This window comes from Ochlerotatus camptorhynchus, unplaced genomic scaffold, assembly GCF_037179485.1.
Source record: "Ochlerotatus camptorhynchus isolate MF236.1 unplaced genomic scaffold, CSIRO-AGI_Acam_v1.1 ptg000081l, whole genome shotgun sequence".
Taxonomy (NCBI): Eukaryota; Metazoa; Arthropoda; class Insecta; order Diptera; family Culicidae; genus Ochlerotatus; species Ochlerotatus camptorhynchus.
The window spans coordinates 388,005-410,075 of NW_027040571.1; the positions used below are offsets into that span (position 1 = coordinate 388,005).

The following is a 22,071-nucleotide window of genomic DNA, read 5'->3' on the forward strand; positions in this document are numbered from 1 at the left end:
AAAGTGGACACTGTTCGATGGTTCCTGGAAAGATATGAATATGTTGAATCAGTTAGCTGTTATGTTTTGTGGAGGTCTCAGATAGCCTACGACACGTTTGCACCAAGCCGTAGTCTTCTTTAACGTTAGCTCAGTGCATCCGTAGTAGACTTTCAAAAAGATTAGTCTCTATAAATGCAAACATAGAACAAATCATGCAAATTTAGGTTAACTTCAATGACTTCCAATGGCAAATTAAGCAAAATTTCAATGACTCAACTCAATGTTTAGCTACTAGTTTGAAACATAACTTACTGTTTCTGAGGTGATTTGAGTAAAACTCTATTAATTTTGTTTGTTTCTAATTCCCACTGAACCCTATTGAACTACATCCCGATCAAACATTAGTCCCACAAACCCTGAATAGTTCTCCTTCCGATGACAGCCCAACACGCTGATTAAAGGCTGAATAAGCGATTTGTTAGCCTGAATAAGCTCTTACTTCAAGTGCTTGTTAGGAAGCGCCTTTCTTGTGTAATGCTACATTGCTTAATTTCATATTCACTATCACAGATGCAATTGGAGGATATGAGGAGCATTGATTGGCGGGCGATTTTTTAACGGGGCTAAATAAACATTTGTCAAAATAGGATATGCGTAGGTTTGTTTATTCATGAATGTAGTTCAAAGATTATTATTTTTTCGTTGCTAAATATTGGACCACTCAAGTGACCGTAGCACCAGGTGCCGCCAGGCACTGCCCACCGAATATTCCTTAGCGGCGTGGGTTCCACTGCTCGCCCATGTGATGTGAACACAGAACAAACAATTTTTTCTCTTATTTTTAGATACATTTTCAATCTACGTAAGCAGGCATGGAAAATCATTTACATTCATTTCATGCATTCATTTACATTCATGTCATGTATTCATTTACATTCATTTGCCTCTAACTTTTTTCAACAACAGCATTCCACAAATTAAAGTAAATAGCTTTTGTAGGTTTTGTTATTAGCTACATCTTTTGCCCATAACTCAAATCTGTATCTCTTATGCATCACGAACTAGAGTGGGCAGAACTTGTTCCTGTTTTTCAGGGAATGTAAAATACATTCACTGAAAAACAGTAGTGGCTTCTGTTCGCTCTGGTTCATCATGCACAAGAGATACGGATTTGAGCTGTTAACAAAAGTTGTAGTTATTAACAAAGCCTACAAAAACTCCATACATTACTTTGCGGAATTCTGTTGTAAAAAAAATTAGGGACGAATGAATGTAAATGAATGCATTAAATTAATGCAAATGATTTTCCATGCCTGTACGTAAGTAGCTTTTTTTTCGATATACAGTACTTTCCCGATTTTGTCAGCCCCATCTGAAATTTTAGGCAGACAAAATCGGAAAATTTTCTTCTTCAATATTTTAACCATCGAAATGATTTTGAAATCAAGTTTAACCGTTATTTATCCACTATTAATGGAATTACTGATAAATGTTTACTATTCTTAAAATAAAGGGTATACCAAACGGCTCGAAAAGTTTGCGTACGGTTTGTTGAGCCGGTACGTACTGTTCGGTTTCTTTAAATTCCGCTTGGTTTTCAGGGCTGCAACCAAGGCTGAACCTCCATATCTCAGAATCAACGTAAATATACTAGCCAGGAGCCGCGTCTTGCTACTGCTTGATGTTCGGTTTGATTCTGGCTACCGCGTTGATGGCTGGCGTATTCTAACTACGTGGCTGTTGAAGCCAATCGGTCGTCGACCATCACTCCTAGGCATTTCAACACGCACTTCTAGTTTATTGCGTACTCCGCAACGGTAATTTCTGACCGCTGCAGCGCTTTAAAGTTACTGATCAATACCACCTCGTTTGTATTGTGGGCTATCTGCAGCTTCGCCCCATGCATTAGGTTTCCAATCATGTCAACCGCCTCGGTCGCCAACATTTCCATCTATTCCAGCGTCTTACCTGTTACCGTAAGATGACGTCGTCCGCAAAGCCAACGATTTCAACTCGTTCGGGTAGCTCCAGCGTTAGACCGCCGTTTTTAATCACGTTCCAGAGCGTTGGACCAAGGATGGAGCCTTTTTGAATTCCCACCGTGATCCTAATCGATCTCTATCCCATATTTGGCTCGTAGATCAGAACCCGGTTCTGGAAGTAGCGTCGGCCTCCCAGCTGGAGTTGTTGAAAGCATTCTTGACGTCGATCGTTATCACGGCGTAATATCGATCTCCTCGCCACTTCTGTTTCTACTCCTTCTCGGCTCTCTCGACAACTGTCTGAATTGCATCCACTTTGATTTGGTGACTTCGTCGTTATCTCCCTCTCCGTCTCCGTACGATGTAGGTGGCCAGGTCGTTGGATCGTGCTTACACAGCAAAAAAATTATTTTAATATCACATCAAAGTGGATGCACTTCAATCGTGTCAAAAATATGGTGTAATATCACTTGCCAAAAAGGGCAAAATTATTATTAATACAGTGCATGTGCTGACAATATGTTGCTTTAACTGCATTTGTTTATTTGTGTGGCCATAAAAATTACATGAGATTTTCGACATGATTGAAGAGCATCCTCTTGGATGTAATATTAAAATTTATTTTTTGCTGTGAAGAGAAAAGTCCTTTCACGATGACTTTCATGTTCTCTAAGCACATTTCAGCGGGTATGACTTGACATCTGATCACGACACGGTGTGCGTCGTTTTTTTTTTTTTTTTTCCTTTGGTTTATTTTTTCCGTCGATCTTGTTTTCCGTGCTGAGCACCAATGCTACCGACGTGCCAGGAAGGCAGCTCCCACACCTAGACCCTACCTATCGACCCATCAACTCATGAACCGGGGACCAACGGCTTTACTTCCCATCCGAAGGAAGGCGTGATCAGAGATGTTATGCCTCAGAACATCCCGGCGGCGCCGACTGGGATTGAACCCAGACCTGCTGGGGTGAGAGGTAATCACGCTTACCACTACACCACCGGCGCCGTTCGGTGTGCGTCGTTGGCAGCAGCGTCTCGATCCAGTTTCCTGTTGTGTAATATTACGTTTATACGATGTACATCGATTTTGCGAACAAAATTACATCCATTGATGTAATATTGTATCTGGTTTTTGCTATTACATCATTATTTCATACATCAGCTTGAATTACGTTGATCGATATTACATTTTTTTTTGCTGTGTAGCTCCAGTTTCCTCGGCATGGTCGTGTCAACTCGTCTTCCACTTCAGGTCGCAAGTTATCGTCTACTGTATTGCCACAGGATTCCTTTGGCCGATGCCCCTATCGGATTGCCTGATGGTCACTATGGGTACATCCTTCACACACTTTCCAATTCATGTTTGCCACCAGCGATGGACTGCAGTTCGCATAAAGTGACGTCGATAATGGATTCTGTGCGAAAAGTGCTGGTGGTGCTTTTATTGAACAGCCTAATTTCCAGTTTCGCCAGACCATCCAGCAGAATGTGCCCTCTTGCGTTGGTACATCTGTTTCCCCACTCCACTGCCTAAGCATTGAAGTCTCCTCCGATGACTACCGACTTCGTCCGATCTGCTCTTCGGTAAGTCCCACCAGTGTCTCGTGGAAATGCTCCATCGTCCATCGGGTGCGTAGCAACTGCATTTGAATATTCCGTTAATTCACGAAACCTTCTTCTTGAATGGGGTATCTGCCCATAACTTGTATTGCAGCCATCCCACTCGATACAGCTGTGCAGTGTGGCAATAATTGAGGTTTATTTGAGTTACCTATGTTATTGTTGCGACAAAACAATTAAGTGTCATTTGGAGCGAGATGCTTGATAATTCATGCTTAAAAACCAAAAAGTTCAGCAAAATTTTCAGTCTGACAAAATCGGGAAAAAGAGCTGACAAAATCGGGGGTTGACAAAATCGGGAGCTGACAAAATCGAGAAAGCACTGTACTGATTTAAAAAAGAAAATCGGGGACAATTTAATAAAAATGTCAATTTTTTCAAACGAAAAATTTAGACAAAAGTGTGCACCAAAAATCGATTTTTTTGAGATATCGAAAATCGGCTTAGTAAGCAGATGGAAAAAATAGTTTAGAATATATCGACAGTGACAGTTGTTAATAACACGCTTGCATTAACGTTTCTCAGTGCGTTTGCTGTTGAATTTGATAGCCAATACAACCTGTTACAGCACTACATTGAACAAATGCCAGAAAATTGTTTCGCTTAGCTGAAGCATTGTAAAGAAAAAAAAATCGATGAAGAGAATCGATCATCGCGTTTACGCCCTTATGTATGCTCACTGTTGATATTATTTCAAACGGATGAAAAGTTTTTGAGATATCACAAACGCCAACATGAAAAATCATCTCACTGCGTCCTAGCAAGAAGTACGGTCGACTTGTTTCGCGCTCCGTTGTTTTGGAAGTTTTCTCAGTATTCGCTGGATATAAATTATCAGTTTTTTTCTCACTAAGTGACTCCTGGCATAGTTCCCGGTAAATTGTTCGAATAGTGAGTTTTTTTTTTTAGTAAATACTGTGATTTCGGAAAGATTAATCCGTGCGATTGGTAATTTGCAAACCAATTTGGGCATCATCGTTGCGTGGTCACGCATACCTGCTCACGTATCATCATCATCGAGTGTGAGCACCCGTCTCTTCATCTACATCGTTCATCAATCATCGTGCGCCTGTGTGCGCTGAGTGCCGCGCCTTGATCAAGTGCACCACAGCGAAGGTCATCCACGCTGCGCGTCGCTTCCCAGCCAACTGTGTAAACGCCTACATATACAACGCTCGGTGGTAGTAGTATAGGATTATCAGATAAGTTTTTGTTTTTGTTTTTTCTTTTCCTTCCCCATTAGTTAAATTTTTATTTTGTGTTTTTGTATTTGTAGTGTTTTCTGTGTATTGTGTCTGTGCGAGTTTCAGTGGTAGAGCGTTTTGCGCTCCCACCTGTACGACAAAATGGAAGTTTTGTCGGAAGACGACATGGATGACCAATCATCTAAACATCATAAACTTCGTGTTTCCGTCTCTAACCTTAAGCAAGCTAATGAGATTGCTGTCTCCCAGCTCTTTACGCTCGAGTATAGAGTTTACATCCCAGCTCGCGATGTGGAGATTGAAGGTGTGGTTACCGAAGCGAGTCTGACCCCCGAGATCTTGGAGAAGCAGGCGGTTGACCGTTTCAAGAACCCCTTGCTTCCCCCGGTGAAGATACTGGATGTCCAAAAACTGGGCTCAGTATCTGTCAGCGAGGGTAAAAAGAGTTTTACCCCCACAAACTCGTATCGTGTAACCTATTCTGCTTCAGCCCTTCCTCACTACATCGAGCTGGGAAAACTTCGACTACCTGTGCGTTTGTTCGTACCCCGGGTCATGAACTGCCAAAACTGTAAGCAGTTGGGACATACGGCCTCCCACTGTGGCAGCAAGGCACGCTGTTCCAAATGCGGGGAGAAGCATGAGGATGGCGCCTGTGCAGCTACTGTACTAAAATGCGCTCTCTTAAGGAACGTTCCAGGCGGTCTTTTGCAGAAATGCTTAAGACAGCCAAGCCATCGACCAACGACGCAAATCGCTTCGCTCTTTTGTCAGATGACGAGTCTGACTCTGACTTGGCTGAGGAGGGAATTCCTTTCAGTTTTCCGGAAGTTTCTTCACGGAAACGAAGACGCATCCGTTCACGGATAGTCGCTGATCAGGAACCTCAAACCAGCTTGCACAAATCAAGGAGTGATGGAAAAAAGAAAGTTTCAACTCCTCCTGGTTTCCGAACAACTGACTATATCCAGGATTTTCCACCACTCCCAGGGACATCCAAAACCCCTGATGCTCCATTTTTAAGAACAGAAGCCCCTTCTTCATCTGGGTTGTTCTCATTTGATGACATTGTGGACGGTATCCTCAAGTACCTCTATATTTCAGATCCTCTGAAAAGCATTGTTCTGGCAATGCTTCCTACTGTGAAGACCCTCTTGAAGCAATTAACATTGAAGTGGCCCCTCCTTGCAGCAATCATTTCCTTCGATGGATAATTTTCCAAACGAGGTCGGGGATTTGATCACTGTTCTACAGTGGAATTGTCGAAGTCTTATACCTAAGTTAGATAAAAGAGTCTAGTTTTTAGTTCTCAATAATGATTGTGATGCATTTGCTCTTTGTAAAACTTGGCTCTCTTCAGATATCAATCTTCCTTTTTATGATTGGATCGTGGGGATCAAAAAGTGCCATTCCTTCTATAGAGTGAATCTTCCACAATTTCCAGGCATTGAAGTTGTCGCATGTCAGGCTATTATTAAAGGTAAAAGCCTTTGTATTGCCTCTGTTTATATTCCTCGTAGAGCCGTTGTTAATCGAAAACAACTTTCGGATATCTGTTCGGTACTTCCTGCTCCACGGTTGATTATGGGAGAATTAAATTCCCACGGTACAGGCTGGGGGGAACTGTATGGTGACAACCATTCTACTTTTATATATGACCTCTGTGATAACTTCAATATGACAATTCTTAACAATGGAGAAGTAACACGTTTGGCTGGTCCATCCTCAATGGAAGTTAATTAGACCTCACACTTTGCTCTAACTCATTATTGTTGGATTGCACGTGGAATGTGATCCAAGATCCCCACGGTAGTGATCACTTGCCGATCAAAATTTCGATTGCCAGTGGTTTCAATCTGTCGGAATCCGTTAACGTCGCGTACGACCTCACCCGTAATATCGATTGGACAACGTTCAAGACCGCGATAGAGGAAGCCGTGTCGTCGGTAGAAAGGCTTCCACCGTTGGAGGAATATAACTTCCTCTCCAATTTGATCTTGGACAGCGCGCTTCGAGCTCAAACTCGGCCGGTTCCTGGAACGTCTTTCCGTAGGAAACCTCCTTCCCCTTGGTGGGACCACCAATGCACTGAGGTTTATCGTAAAAAGTCCGACGCGTTTAAGCTTTTCCAGAAACGTGGAACACCCGTGCATTTCGAAGCGTACTCGGCTCTTGAACGCGAACTCAAGAGCCTCATCAAAGCCAAGATCCGCGGATACTGGCGGCAATTCGTGGACGGATTATCGCGCGAAACGTCGATGAATACGCTTTGGAACGCGGCGCGAAGGATGCGTAACCGGTCTTCGAACAACGAGAGCGAGGAGTACTCAGATCGTTGGATTCTCAAGTTCACGCGAGAAGTATGTCCTGATTCCGTGCCAACACAGATGATTCCTCGCAAAACAACGAATTCGGTAGATGAGATCAGTCAGCCTTTTTCAATGCTGGAGCTCTTACTCGCGCTCCTTTCGTGTGGCAATTCGGCTCCGGGGGCTGATAGAATCAAGTTCAACTTGTTGAAGAACCTCCCAGACGTCGCTAAGAGGCGCATGTTGAACTTGTTTTGTCAGTTCCTGGAGCTCAATATTGTTCCGGATGATTGGAGGCAAGTGAGAGTTATAGCCATTAAAAAGCCTGGAAAACCCGCGTCAGATCATAACTCGTATCGTCCCATCGCGATGTTATCGTGCATTCGAAAATTGTTGAAGAAAATGATCCATTTTCGCTTGGAAAAATGGGTTTAGACGAACCACCTACTCTCAGATACTCAATTTGAATCCTGATGAATGTGGGCGTCTTAGTGGAATACCTGTATAATGAGAGAGAGAAGGATTAGTATTTTCCATTTAATTCCACTACTTTATTTGCTTATCCTTGACAGATACGCGTATTTCGTCTACAATGTGCAGACTTCTTCAGTGTCTTGTACCAATACTCGACTCAAGGATAAGCAAATAAAGTAGTGGAATTAAATGGAAAATACTAATCCTTCTCTCTCTCATTATACTCAATTTGGTTTCCGTAGGGGCAAGGGAACGAACGACTGTCTCGCGTTGCTTTCCACAGAAATTCAGTTGGCTTTTGCTAAAAAAGAGCAAATGGCTTCTGTCTTCTTGGATATCAAGGGGGCTTTTGATTCAGTATCGGTTGAAGTCCTTTCAGACCAACTCCACGCCTGTGGCCTTCTCCATTAATTAATAACTTTTTGTACAATTTGCTGTCAGAGAAACAGCATATGAGCTTTTCTCATGGAAACTCTACAGCTTCTCGATTTAGTTACATGGGTCTCCCCCAGGGCTCATGTTTAAGCCCCTTTTGTATAATTTCTACGTCAGAGAAATTGACAATTGTCTAAGTGACAACTGCACGTTGAGACAACTTGCAGATGACGGTTTAGTGTCAATGACAGGGCCCAAAGGGGTCGACCTGCAAGGACCCTTACAGGATACCTTAAATAATTTGTCTACTTGGGCTATCGAGCTAGGTATCGAATTCTCCTCGGAGAAAACTGAGTTGGTCGTTTTTTCTAGGAAGCATAACCCAGCACAACCAATGCTTCAACTTTTGAGTAAGCCGATCACTCATTCCATGTCTTTCAAATATCTTGGGGTCTGGTTCGATTCCAAATGCACCTGGAGATCCCACATTGAGTATCTGCGACGAAAATGCCAACAAAGGATCAACTTTCTTCGAACAATTACCGGAACGTGGTGGGGAGCCCATCCGCAAGATCTTCTAACGTTTTACCGGACAACGATTTTATCTGTTTTAGAGTACGGTGGTTTTTTTTTTTTTTTTTTTTCTTTATTAAAGAGACTTTTAGCCTGGGGCTGGTTCGTCTCTGAGTACGGTAGTTTTTGCTTCCAGTCGGCGGCTAAAACGCACATCATCAAACTGGAACGGATCCAGTATCGCTGTCTTCGTATCGCGTTAGGATGCATGCACTCGACTCATACGATGAGTCTCGAAGTGTTAGCGGACATGTTGCCACTCTCTGATCGGTTTTCGGAATTATCCCTCAGGCTCCTCACCCGTTGTGAAATTATGAACCCACTCGTTTTATGTCATTGTACTACGTGTACATAACACTGGATGTCAGCTTTTCACAGCATAATCCTCATCGTGTATGCTTCTCCGACTTCGGCAATTCAGTTAGTTTTGATTTATCTATGACGCAAGAGATTCGCAGAATCCCAGAACATCATCGTTCCATGATTGCTCCGTCATTATACATTGCAAAGTTTGGCCAAGTTGATTCCGCAAGATCGTTCTTCACAGATGGATCACTAATAGAGGCATCCGCCTGATTTGGTATTTATAACGAATTTCATATCGCCTCTCGAATGCTTCAAGCTCCTTGTTCCCTATATGTTGCTGAGCTGGCGGCAATACATTATACGCTAGAAACTATCACCTCACTTGCACCAGATCATTATTTTATTTTTACGGATAGTCTCAGTTCTGTCGAGGCTATTCGCTCCATGAGGCCGGTAAAGCGCTCCTCGTATTTTCTCATGAACATACGAGAGCTTTTAAGTGCTTTATCTTTAAGATCTTTTGTCATCACCATTGCATGGGTCCCATCTCATTGCTCGATTCCGGGCAATGAGATGGCGGACTCACTTGCTAAGGTGGGCGCTATAGAAGGCGATATTTACGGTCGAAAAATCGCTTACGATGAATTTTTCTTCATTTATCGTCAACAGTCACTCGCCAGCTGGCAGAATAAGTGGAGTGAAGGGAGGTTGGGACGATGGCTATTTTCGATCATCCCTAAGGTGTCGAAGAGTCCTTGGTTCAAGGGGTTGGATGTGGGTCGAGACTTCATTCGTATGATGTCTCGCCTCATGTCCAATCACTACTCGTTAAACGCTCACTTGTTCCGTGTTGGGCTGGGGGACAGCAATCTCTGTGAATGTGGGCAAGGTTACCAGGACGCCGATCATATTATTTGGTCTAGTGCAGAGCATCGTGGAGTCAGATCAGAGATGTATGATTCCCTTCGGGCTCGAGGTAGACAACCTAATGTTCCAGTTCGGGATATTTTGGGTAGACGCGATCTGGAGTTTATGCCACTTATATATGTTTACTTTAAGAATATTAACCTTAGATTGTAAGTTTGATTAACCTTGTGTTTAGTTTGTATTTTGTACGTGTGGTTTTGTTTATGTTTGTTTTCAAGATAAATAGAAATAAGTTCATGTTTTAGGATTAATTAAATATTTGTATCGTAAACCACATTTCAAACCTCCTTCTCCCTCTTCCCAACCAAAAAAAAATGTACATCTCCACTAACCTCGAGACAACCGCGAGTATCCGGTCCAGCTCCTTTAACTTTAAATATAAGGCATCAATAATGTAGAACGAAAATGATAACTCGGCTCTGGAAAGTTTATTCGATTGAGCTTGTACAAATAAAGTAATTAATAAAATAAAAACTTGAAAAATCATGTTTCGAGAAAAACGCGTTTGAAGTTTTGAGACGTCGGAGCGCGAGCCAGGACTTTGGTTCGCGTTTTCGCCTTTTACTTTCGAACGGAATGTTGGACGGACCTCGGGTAAAGTTTCCCATAAAATAGACTTAAAAAACGATTTTTTTTAAAGTAACAGAGAGTACTACCCCCTTAAGCCAATATAGACCGATTTGTAAAGTCATCTTGCTTAAATATTCTATATAATTTTCCATTAGTTCACTTCTGGCCAAACAAGGTAGGTTTATATTCAGTTTTGGTAATTTTCAAATGAAGATTACAACTTAGCTCAGTTTCGTTAACGCTAGACATTCTGAAATAATTCTGAATGCTGAATTACATTTTCTCGCTTGTAGCTTGTAACTAGTCCAACAGATGTTTTTTTTTTAACATCCTAATATTGCGCGATATGGAAACCAAAAATCCGGCGAAATTCCGTCAACTAATAGCTTATTTCACTGTAATGTTTCGAATATGTTTCAACCACAAACAATTTTTTTATGGAGAATTTTATCAGGTCTTACGAACTCCGCTTCCATTTGCATTTCTTATCGAAAAAAAAAATACTCAACAAATTTCGTTTCGTGAATTCCATTGAATTTGGAAGGGTATAACAATTTCGTTCGGTTCGGTATCGACCTGAACAATTTCCACGTGCATGACGATGGCTACACTTCTGTTAGTGGCGAGCTTTATAAGTTTCAGATCATTATCATCGGTTACCGTATCTAAGCTTTCTGATCCAATATCCAATATATAGAGGTCGGATCGCCCGACCCAACCTCTGCACTGTAATCTCCAATAGCAATAAGCGCGTCGACATATGAATTTAAAGCTTTTCCTAGTTGTATTCATAAAACCCGTACGTTTCATAACCAAAATTGCACCAATATGAGCACGTCTTTATTTTTAAACTGATCCAAAGTTCAAGATTGCTCTCGTGAAAGAGTGACTACCCCTCAGTCTCACCCACCCAAAAGTAGGCTCCACTATGTGCACCATCAGCGCAAAATTGTTTTTGAATTTGTACAATAGCCAAAGCAATCTGCCAGTCGCTTCAAGACTCCTGCCGCCGCTGCTGTCGGATCAGTTCACCTTCATCGGCGTTTAGCCAATATTGCGCCACATACCTACTTGCATGCACACACTCAAACACTGGTGCGTTGTTATGTGTTATTTTCATTGCATTTCGCTACTTTTCTTTCTGCATTTTTGCTTATACTCAATCACTGCACTACGCTGCTAGTGCTGCTGCATCACATCGTATGTAGATACCTATCCAGAAGAAAGTGCACCGATTGATCGGACGCTGCGACGCCAGCGTTCTGGCTCGTGCCACGCTAGACGACGACGACGACGGCCGTATGGTGCGGTGTATCGACTTGCAAATGAAAGTGCAGTGCGATCAAATGCTTAGCATTCTTCCATGTAGCACCCACCGATACAGCTGTCCGTGTAGCTATGCTAGAAAGCCTAACGAAAGTATGCGGACACATAGTGAAAACATGTCTAGTAGCTGCAAGTGCAGCAGATACCTTTCACATGTACATAGTTCACGTGGGTTGTGCAAAACTATGCAAGCGTTTGGTTAAATTAATTTGTCAGACATGGTGTCAACTTGCTAATGAAAGTACTCGATGGTTTCGTGTTAGGATTATATGGCTTGTAATGGAACCTTTGAAAATAAATCCCCTAAGGCTGTCAGCAATGTAGGTATGTACTGCAACTTTGACTCTTTTCACCTAGCTTTTCGAAACAGAGCTTAATGGAGTTTGGAAACAATTTTATCAAATCGAATTCGTTATCTTCAACAGACAATCCAGCCACTCAGAAAATCCCAAATTACTCTATACCTTTGTAGACAAATATGCCCAGCACCCCCTTCCATCCACCACACGGCTGGATCGCCTTCGTCATCGTAGCTAGAGCAGATTGCATTTTTCTCTCACGCTCCACTGCAGCAGCTACGGCGGACTTACGATGGTTGTGGTGGTGCTCTAAAATGCCAGTGAAGCAGCAGTAGCACTGAATGCTGAGAGCACGACCGGGGTAGGCACCGACGTTGCCCGGGTACTCCATTTTGGTGGGGTGTACTCGAGGAAAGACCACGAAAAGCCGTAACCGTAATGATACATAGTAAAAACTATGTTGTACAGAGGCCAACCAGTCTACGTTCGCCCTGATAGATAGGGGTAGTGCGATGAAATGTTCACTCTTTCTCGGGGTGTGCGGAGACACCGTGTGTGTGTGTGTGTGTGTGTGTTGTGCCGGCAGTTTCAGTGCTGGCAGAATTGGAAGTTGTGATATGATAATGTAGGTCAAATATCACCAGAATCCAGAAAAATCTAAATTGGTTTTAGATTGTATTAAACACTTCCAGGCCAAATAGCGAAAAATCAAACAAATTTTAATTTTTTCCTCTCCGAATCCCATGAAACTTTGCATAGGGACAAGAAACCAAGTATGTGCTGTAGTTCGACTATTTTGAATCACGCCTATTTGAAAATATATATATTTTTATGATTTTCAAATAATGTTCATTTCAAAGCTAAGTTTGAGATGAACAAGCCTTCGGCTAAAAATTTCTATAATAAAGATTTAAAAAAAATTAAAAGCCTAATAAAAATACTAGCTTTTCTGAGATGGAAACAATGGACACTTAAAATTGAACATTCTAGAAATCTTTTAAATTTACGTTTACATTTTTAGAAGTAAAGTGATTTGTTTGTTCAGTTTCCTACAACTTTTTCTCAGAGATAATTTCGATCAAATTAGCCGTTTTCGTGCTATGATTTATTGAAAATATTGAATACGCCATTTAAAAAAAAAAATAGGCGTGAGTCAAAATGGCTGAATTCCGGCACAAACTTGGATCATTGTAGCTAGCGAACAATTATGCGAAGTTCCATGAAATTCGTTTTTTTGTTTTTTGCTCATTGGTCATTACGAGAAGTTACAAAAACTTCAAGAAACATTCAGGACCTTGCAGGAGTGTAGTTAAGAAATATTTGAATGGATGCTCCGAGAAATTCAGGACAGTTCCATTAACTTCCGAAAACTTCAGTGATTTCCAGGGGAACTGGTGTCATTCATGGAATTTATGGATTATTTGATGATGCTTTTCGAAGCATTTGATTATGCATTACTTGATCGAAATATGTCCAAACAGATACAAAGATATACGATAAATTTCCATGCATATCTGATATTCTAGGTTCTCCAAATTATCCTGGAGTTCAGATGATGTATTCTACTAGATCAACCAAGAAATTGACAATTTCTATAGTATTTAAATATATCCAAACCGATTCATAGTGTCTGTGATGATCATGCACAACCTATTGCACCAACTGTTCTAGATTCCTCAAATCGACCTGAAGTTCACATGATGTGGGATACTATAGATCATCCATGACTAGGACAATGTTGTATCGAAATATGTCAAAATATATTCAAAGTGTCTATGTGGATTATGCACGATCTATTTCCAAACAAACCAGATGTTCGAGGTTCTCCAGATCGTCCTGGAATTTAGATCATGTGTTTTACTACATCATCTTAGACTGAGACAATTTACATAATGTTTAAAACAAATTGAATGTGACATACACGACCTGTTACTAGTATACCATTCTAGGTTCTCAAAATCATCTTGGAGTTCAGATGATGTGTTATACTAAACCAACCAAGACTGGAACATTGTCTGTAGTTTCGGAATATGATCACACAGATTCAAAGAGTCCATGTGGATCATGCACAACCTATTGCCATCATTAACATTATATCAGATGTTCTAGGTTCTCAAAATTATCCTGGAGTTTAAATGATGTGACAAGACTGGGACAATGTATGTAGATCTTGTTGAACAAATCATCTGAACTCCAGGATGATTTGGAGAACCTAGAATACCAGTTTGAACATATTCCGATATTACAGAAACAAAGCAAAGAAAATGAACTCTTCGCAGAATCGCTTAATTTCGAGCACTATCATTTTCGTGCAAGTCATTGTGTTTCTTGTTATCGAGTCACGATGAACATTCCTCCTATCAAACATGACTTGAATATCGCATGTTTCGTTTTTCAAGTGCATCAGTTCATTTCATTTGAAGCAAAGACTGCCAAAATGAAAACTGCTTCCTTCGTTTTTTCCACTTTCACTTCAATTTGCGGCTTATTCGACTTATCATGCGACGCGTTAGGCATCAAAATATAGTACCCGGATAGTATTCGCATAATATCGGTTGCCGATAGGGATGGCATCCGGATTATGTTTGGTAATAAAATGTTATTTTATATCAAACGAAAATAAAATTAACGAGGCCATTCTGGAGGCCAAGATGGCGGCATTCAGGCTCAAGAAAAGTCTCAAATACCCTACAATATGAGTATTTTTGGAACAGGGACAACGCGTACATGCCGACAATCTATATCTGACGCCAATTTGGAATCCATGATGGTGGTCATCGGTTTTCAGAATAAGTGTGAAAAACTCTAAAATATTGGTATTTTCGGAACGGGAACGAAGCGTAGATGCCGACAATCGATATTCGACACCATTTTGGAATCCAAGATGGTGGCAATTGGGTTACAGAAAAACTTCAAGGGACAGCCCTATGGGGTTGTACGCAATAGTGACGTAGGACTACGTGGTCTTATATAATAAATGTTATTTGTTAACTGCAACAGAAGCTTGTGTTTTGTGTTGGAATAGGAATTTTAGTATGGTTCTCTCTTTTAACACTCTTTAGTATGACTATGATTGCCCTGAAAAGAACCTTCTGATATGAATTTTAGTTAGGATATGTTCTGAGATTTAACTCTTTTGGAAAATCTTGGTGGCCCTGAAAAGGGCTAATGGTAGTACAGGTTAATAGCTTTTGGAAGATGATGATGACTTGTAGGCAGCTGGATCAGCAAATCGAACCGGAGAATCCCATATTCTCCCGGCTGCTGCTGAACACGGCTTGACTAGATGGCTGCGACGGGATGGACGGACGCAGTGAAGGATACCTGAGAGATGCAAAGATACTACAGGGAAAGCCTGTGATGCGATTCAATAAATAATACGGCACTGGACATCGAACGAAACACTAGATGCTAACAACACTACCAAATGGGAGGAGCTTCGGTCAGCTACTGTATGGACGAAAGCAACACTTAAGGACATATCAGTTGAAGTTCCTCCTCTTTTTACGGTTTTGTCGCTCGTCAATCGGACATGACAAAATAATCATTTTAGGTATTTTGTCATACATATCAGTGTCCACCCAGCAGAAGCTCCTCTCTTTTTTAGTTTTTCTCCTTAAACTCCTTCTCTCAACAAGTTGGTAAATCTTAGCCTTTAGCAGAAAGACGCTTAACACTTTTTTCGGCAAATTTATGATCCTGTTTCACGCCATGGTTCTTCTCTATGCCTGTTCAGATAATGAGTACTTTTATTTATTTTCTCTACTGCACCTAATCAAACGAGTAGAAATAAGAAGGGATGTCGGTTACGCGCTCGAATAATTGAAAATTCGATTAATATTTAATCGAATAGCTGGAAAAATCTCTACGATGAATTGTTAATCGAATAATTGAACTTTTAGGCATCCCTAGAAAATAGTGTAATTTAATGTTTTTGGTGTTCCTTCAGAAATGTCGAACAGCAGAATTGCAACCAGCAAGTGTAGCCCAAGAACCAAAAGCGGTGCGATGCTAGTTCTCATTACTATGAGGACGACTGAATTAAGGGGCTTAGAAGCAGAGGGCTGAAAGTTATTTTTCTTCATCGATTTTCTCTTTTGACAATCATGGCTTCACTAACCTATTTCGCACCATTTCTGCTATGCTCTTTTATCATCCAAAACAACAAACGTATCAATGAATGTGTTTGCCGTTGAGTTATTAACGAAAAAGAAAGTTGATGAAGAGAATGGATCAAAATTACTTGCACCCCTGCTTCCAAGATTGGTTACAAGATTACAACTCTTGGGAGCATTTTGTGTGGTCGTTGGGGGCGTTTGGTTCTGAATATAGCGATGAGTGTGCAAAATGTTACGCAATTGAATCCTCAATATTTCACACACGCCCGAAGATCGGAGGCGAATGCCACTTCGACTTTTTTCATTTACTAACGACTCTCTGAGGACTGTGTTGGGGAAGCAGCATATGCATGTACGTAATTGGTGGATTTGTTAGCTATTTCGAAGCTTTTGGACAATGCTTGACATTTACCACTTTTTCAATAGTTTCTTGTTGAAAATCAACAGTCAAAAGCATTGCTATTGATGCGGGGAAATATAGCTGATCAATTGGTGATAAAATTATTGAAATTGGTCCTGGGGCAGTTGAGTTATTAAAGTTCAAAAATTTTCATAATTTTGTTACATGTTTCTGTTAAGGTTTTCACAAAGTGTACCCCCATATAGAAATCACAAACGTAGTCCTACGTCAAAAGTGTGGATATTTGACACTTCTTCTGAAATCGGAAACCACTATCTTGAATTTAAAGATGGTGTCGGGCATCGTTTTCTGGCCTCACGATGTCACCTTGATTCCAAAAATACCTACATTGATAGGTATTTGATAGTATTTCCCACTTTTTCTAAAGCCGGAAACCACCAAAATGGATTTCAAAATGGCATTGGATAACGATTTTCATTCTATAGACGACATGCCGATTCCAAAAATACCAATACTGATGGGTATTCGATAGTATTTCTCACTTTTCTAAAATCGGAAGTCACCATCTTGGATTTCAAAATGGCGTTTAATATCTATTTTTAGCCTCTAGACGTTATCTCGATTCCAGAATTACCCTTATTCATGGGTATTTGACAGTATTTCCCAAAAATACCCATATTGATGGGTCAGCTTCAGTATTTCCCACTTTTTCAGAAATTGGAAACTGCTATCTTGGATTTCACAATGGCTTAGAATATCTATTTTCATTCTCTAGACGTCATCCTGATTCCAAAAATACCTATATTGATGAACAGTGTTTCCCAATTTTTTTTAATGGTAGACCACCATCTTGGGTTTTAAAATGTCGTCGGATATCGATTTTTTGCTTCTACACGAAACGAAAATCAATTATTTAATTCATGTGTTTCACTTATACATTTTTGCCAAAGCATCAGCCTTATACATTCCATAAGACAAACCACATAGGTCCTATTAGAATGCATAAAAGGTATGTGTGACCGCTTATACATTTCATTTGACACATGATCTTTATTAACTTTTTGCAAGGCGTCTGCTTATTAGTTGACTTATACATTTTATGAATAATCAGTAATGGAAATTTGCCAAAAGGTATAAGGAGATTTCTATCCGTGTAGACATCACCCCAATTAAAAAATTGCCAAAAATACCAATACTGATGGGTACTTGACAGTATTTCCCACTTTTCTGAAATGGAAAGCCGCCATCTTGGATTTAAAAATGGAGTAGGATTTCGATTTTCATTCTCTAGATATCAGCGGCACCGGTGGTGTAGTGCAGTGGTAAGCGTGATTGCCTCTCACCCCAGCAGGCCTGGGTTCAATCCCAGTCGGCGCCGCCGGGATGTTCTGAGGCATAACATCTCTGATCACGCCTTCCTTCGGATGGGAAGTAAAGCCGTTGGTCCCCGGTTCATGAGTTGATGGGTCGATAGGTAGGGTCCAGGTGTGGAAGCTGCCTTCCTGGCACGTCGGTAGCATTGGTGCTCAGCACGGAAAACAAGATCGACGGAAAAAACAAACCAAAGGAAAAAAAAAAAAAAAAAAGAAACCGACCAAAATTTTAATTTTTTTTAAAAACCATGTTTTGGAATTTTAATATAATGTAAAAAAAAAATAGTTATTTATACCTGACTGATTTACCATTAGGTGTGGAACTGCTCAGTTCAATTAGCGTCATGAAAATTTAAAGGATTTAAAGATGTTCTGAGAACTTTGAGAGCTTCAAAGAAACTAAGGGAATTTCAGAGATCTTACAGCCAGTTCTGACAACGTACGGGCAGTTTCAAAACCTTCATGAAAATGATGAGATCTTTAGTGAAAATTGAATAATTTCAGGGTAGGTTCATTAGCTACAGGGAGGCTCAATTAACTTCAGGAGAATTGCGGGCACTTGAATGAAGTTACAAGAAATTCCGGAAAATTTCAGGAGCTTCAGGGAAATTGTTGTTGCTGTTTCTTTTTAAGGCTTGAGGGATGTTAAATGATTTTAAAATGGGAGCTCTGAGATCTTCAAAGCAGTTGCATGAACTTACAAGTTTCCAAGTCCAGATAACTAAAGAGCAGTTCAGAGATCTTTCTGGATGTTCCAAAAAAGTAGAAGGGTCTGTGCCTAGGGGCACGAACGGAAGCTTGACGTAGGACCGCTAGTGGACGAAACAAATGTGAACATTTAGTTCTTTTAATTGATCAATCATCAATTATCTTAACTCTTTCCGTTTTTTATTTGTAAGCGTATCAAATTTGTAGAAAGTGTATGAAGAGAATCCAAGGAACTGTCAACTTGAGTATTTTCGATTCATCGACTTTGAAAGGTGTATTTTGAATTTTTTGTTATTTATGAATTTTTAAGTTTTGTACATTTTGGTATTAAATTGTCTTCACAATTCACCCCTCACAGGATTTCCTTTCAAATTTTATGAATGGGTGGGGCAGAAAGTATCGTTTGTGCTGAATATGTAAAAAAGAAGGGAACTGAACTCGTGAGAGCTAATTTTCTCACAAATTTGATTTTATTGGCTTTCTGGGGACTGAATATACACCCAAAGCGAATTATTCCCACTTCTCTCAAATTCTATATGGATTTTTAACACTTCCTACCAGCGTGTTCTGGAAAATGGTCGGACGATGAGATGATTAATCTCACCAATACAGTCGGGCTACAATTCCACACCTTCTATATGTCCAAATAATAATCTTAACAAATGTATGGTGGTCCTGAAAAGAACCGATTTGTAGTGATGGTTGAGTAATGCTGAGCTGAGCACGACGAGCTACTGATTCCGATCCTAGCCTAGCGGTGGGACTTCTTCCTCCTTCTCTAGGGTTGCTCATATGAGCTCTGCAGCTCGCTGCTTGCAGTCAGCCTTTCGTTGTTGTTGTTGAAAGCACTCCTGCTGCTGCTGCTACCATAGAGGTAACTCTTACTACTGCTGCTACTACTGCTGCTGCTGGACTGGACACCACCACTTACGGTGATTGAATGAGCACCGTTCAGTTGGACCGCATCTATTTCGATTTTTAAGTCTGTGTTAGGGAATGCGCTGTTTTCAGACATTCGGTAATAATTTTGATCACCATTGCAACAGTTGGACATTTGGTATTTTTCAATAGTGACCTATTGAAAATTAACTAAGTGTTCATTTCAGCAGATTGGTAGATAAATTTCCAATCGTTTGGCTTGTTTAGAATTAAAATCTATCTGTTATTGGTCGAAACCTGACCTCTTTTCGTAATGCTGAGCATTTTGGTTTTTTGAAATTGCGTGGATTCTATAGATCCTGTGGAGATCTATCTAGCCCTGATGTATTTGTTGGTAGAGGGAAAAATGTAAACTTTGTTGGAGACGATGTCTTAACACTCGAAAGCAATTTTGTGAAATATGAAGTAAAACAAATCCTAGCTACTTCTGCATGATGATTTTGTTTGATATTATTTATTTGTAAAGTCACCGGGAAATACCAGCAGGCGATTTGTTTTTTATGATAACTCCTTACTTGAAAACAGGCCAAAAACTCACAAACAGGCTGCTTATTCATGGTATACAGTGTGATAATTCAATAATCAATAAATTATCTCAACGTTTAGTGGCAAACCATTCATAAATTTTGGTAACATACAAACAATTCTACAATCCACATTAAATTTCATATGTAAGCGCCGATTGAAACAATCTTTTCGACGTCACTACAAGGGTGATTGATGAAACGAAAGAAACGAATCGTGCGGAATGAAAGCCGAGGAAAAACTAGTTGCACCAATATATTCAGGCCTACAATTCTACACCTTCTATAGACAGGTTGAGCCTCGATAGCTAGCTGCTTGCGGGAGCTGATGACCTTGACCAATGTCCAAATACTACTCTTTAATAAATTTCTGGTGGCCCTGAAAAGGACCGTTTTGTAGTGATGGTTGAGTAATTCTGAGCTGGGTGTTCAACACGTTCAATTTTAAATTTAATTTTAGTTTATTTACGCGGTGATGATGTTGGTTAACTTGCAACTATTTTGAAAAAAAATAAAGTGTGTTCGAACGAAAGTGTACCAAAAGTGCTTCTGAACGTGTTTCGTAGTTGGGTGTGGTGAAATTCGTGCCTTCCCGGTTGATTTTGGAAATCCGTATCACAAAATTGCCCACCGATTCCTTTTTTTGCCGTTCGACGACGACGCGAGAGTGACGTTTATTTGATCCGTTTCTTTGCACGGGTGGGTTTTTATTTTGTAACTAGCGTAAGTGTGCCTGCGATTTGCATTGAGTGTCGGAGATTGTAAGTAATCTGAAGGATGCCTCGCTGGATACGCCCAAGACTAGACGGGCAGTAGCTGGTGGCCGTGAACGGTTCCTGGGGAAAGCACTAGATGCAACCCTCCTCCCAGATGACCATGGCAATACAGGAAGTATTGGTATTGGAAGGTAATTGCTATTAGATATTTTGCAAACAGTGACAGATAGCGGACATGAAGAACCAGTGGAGGTGCCGGGCAAAGTTGTTAATCCTAGACAAATAGTAAGTTACAAATTCGCTGTTGTCGTTGTCGTAGGCGCCGTCGTAGTCGCTGTCGTAATCGCCGTCGTAGTCGTAGGCAGTACCGTTAGTATATTTAAAATTAACCACCAACCACTGAAAATATGAATTATCGCGTATTTCTGTTGTTCATTACATGCCAAGTAAAATTCTAGAACGTAATTTCATTTGAATAGCTTGTTCAACTAGGTCTTAAACAATCGTCACGTCAGTCATAGCTTGTTATGATTACCTGAACCATGCGTAAAGAGAAAATCGAAACATTTAACGTCGCGTGAAAATGGATCTTAATAAAGGCCTCTTTCGTAGCTTTTAGTTTTAGGATTTCAAAGATCGTCGGTTGCAGTGGCTTGCTTACTGAGCAGAAAAACGCGGTCCCAGATCCTTTCATATTAAAAATGTATGGTTAGATCGCTTGTTTATCGTTGTCGTCGGTGCCGGGTCTGAATAGTCATAAAAACTTGAGTAACGCTATAATGTGATATGAGGGGCTCGGTGGCCTTAGCACAACCGGTTTTGCTTACTGAGCAGAACATCATGAGTCTAATCTCAAGCCCATCCACATTCAAGATTCGTCAATCGTTTTATTTGTTAACATGACTACATAGTAATAACAGCAACTCGATGATTAAAAAGGAGCTTGTCTGCCTAGTGGCAAACGTTTTTGCTTACTGAGCAGAAGACCGTGGGTTCAATCCCAAGCTCCTTCGCGTTATATGATTGTTAGAACATCAAGTCAGCTTATCGTTTACCAAAACGAACCCTGCTGCAAACCCAACCCTATTACCCGATATCCCAGTGATTCCTCGTGGGAGTGCAGAGGTGTTCTTGGCTTCCATCAAAGCGAGTGTCACGTCAACACATTCCTACCCCTTCCTTTCTTGATCTGTGTTCGGGCGCGGCCAGCGCTGGTATTGCCTAGTTTGATATCACCAGTTTTTACACATTGAGGATGATTGCTAGTCCCAAGCATCGTCTATTGGTTCTCTGTGTAATTACAGCTGGTCTGGCAATAACAGAGTAGCAACCGTGGGCGGTCAATCATGCTCATGCTCATGCTCATGCTCATGCTGGGTGTTCA

At 40.7% G+C, this 22,071-nt stretch overlaps 1 protein-coding gene across 1 annotated transcript in view; it reads right to left on the reverse strand.

Annotated features, from left to right (window-relative positions):
• The window catches only part of LOC135698034 (uncharacterized), a 51,302-nt gene that overhangs the window by 653 nt on the left and 28,578 nt on the right, over positions 1 to 22,071 (reverse strand). The gene's annotated exons all lie outside the window — the stretch shown is intronic.